Here is a 2201-nt window from a genome sequence, read left to right on the forward strand (position 1 = left end):
GGTAAAAATCACATAAAAAGATTTTTTGACGACGCTTTACCAACAAATGGGATTCCTAATTAATATAATAAAAATAAAAATTTAATATATATTTGAAATAATATTTTTTATTATAGTAATAAATAAATAAATTTTATAATTTTAAATATAATATTTAACTTCTTAAATATAACCATTAGAAATATATATATAAATTGACATGAACATTTTAATTAACCTAATTAAAAAAAGAAAATTTAAAATATTTTTTTATTATGAAAATTTATTTTATTATAATAAATAAATTTTAAAATTTTAAATATAATATTTAAGTTTTCAAATATTTTCATGAAAAACTCATTCAATATAATCTATACTAATTTTAATTATACATATATACGTTCAATCACATAAGAACTTGAATTTCAAAATACATGAACTCTTTTTATATATATATCAAAAAAAGCACATAGAGTGGGGATTAGAGCTCAACATATTTATGTAAGGGCTATAATTCCCACTCCCTGTGTTTTTTTGAAATAAATACCCAAAAATATAATTTTATATATACACACAAAATAAAAATAGAGTTCATGTATTTTGAAATGTATGAAAGTATGTATATATGTATAATTAAAATTAATATAGGTTATATTCAATAAGTTTTATGTGAAGTGATAAATGGGCTGAGATAAACTATAAATGAGAAATCATAATTGTAATTAAAATGTGATAGAGATAATTTATACAACTAAATTTGGTAAATCTCAAATGCTCAAACTTCAAAACATCATTGACATTTCAGAGGTAAATACTAAAAATCCATCAATGATTGTCTGGTTTGGTCATGAGACTTGGAAAATAAATACTAAAATTCCATTAATGGTTGTTTGCTTTGCCTAGATTAGGAAACAATTCAACTTCAACTTGGCATTGCCTAACAATTTGCAACAATTCATTAAGTTTCTCTTCAGGGAAATGACATTTTTGAATCCCATGACTCGTGTTCCTTATAAATGGGTAGCTACCCGCAAGGTAAATGACCCTAAACATGACTCATACATTGCACAAATATTTGTGACAATTCATTAAGTTTTTCTTCAGAGAAATGACATTTTTGAATCCCATGAATCATGTTCCTTATAAATGGGTAGCTACCCCTGAGGTAAATGCCCCTAAACATGACTTTGCATTTATTGCACAAATATTATGGAACATAAATTTCATTTTCAAGTTTATTGATGAATTCCAAGAATGCGCTGTTAGGTAGGTCCATTAAATCAATGTTGGAAGTTGAAACATCTGAAAAAGGAGTTTGAAAACATCAAAATAATTAAATATGAAATACTTAAGTAAATAGTATGACTACGTATGGATGTCTAATTTGGAACCATATAAAAAACATAGTTAGCAAGTTAAAAATTTAGTACATAAATATTAAATATTAAAGATAAATGTTTATGCTTTTGAATTATTCAAAAGATGATATTAGAGTTTAAGAAAGACAAATCACCCACATCATATTGATAAAATTCCCAAAGTAATACATGGTTCAAAACTTGAAAAAATGGTTGAAATATTGTATAGTCTAAAACTTAGAAAATGGTCAAATTAATAAGTATTCCGAAATTCCCAAAGGTTAAGGCCAAAAATGTATCATTAACAATGAATATTATCATAAATTTTGATCTTCAATAACAAGGCTATTCATGTAAGGTTGAGACTCACTCTGAGCTACACCTCTATCTTCACCGACACCACCACAATCATTATTTCCAAGATTAAATGAAATGTCAGCTAAGGGTATGCCCACCAAGTCTTCTTTTAGTGAAGGATTATTACTATTATCGTCAATCTAAGTAGCATCTTGGACATCCACATCCCATTGTAATGTATGGCCTTCTAAATACTTAAGTAGCCTACTTAAACAAAGTTGAAGACTATTATGACCGTAAACTTCTTGCACCATATTAGAGGTAAGCATATTACTCTTAACAAAGTGGGTGACACTATGGAGGACATTTGTTTTTCATCTATTGAGGAACTAACAACTTGAGATAACAAGTGTAAAGCAAGTTGTTGAATCTCTTGGACTTTTCCCCATATATTCTCTGCCATCCAATGGGATACCTTTTTGCTTAAATTTTGATGTCCTTCTTTGCATCCTAAGTGAATGTATAGGAACTAAGGCACAAAATCAATAAATTGCACTCACATCACAC

Source organism: Pinus tabuliformis, chromosome 1_1 (genome assembly GCF_031772625.1).
Source record: "Pinus tabuliformis cultivar Carrire ecotype Pingquan chromosome 1_1, CPIR1, whole genome shotgun sequence".
Taxonomy (NCBI): Eukaryota; Viridiplantae; Streptophyta; class Pinopsida; order Pinales; family Pinaceae; genus Pinus; species Pinus tabuliformis.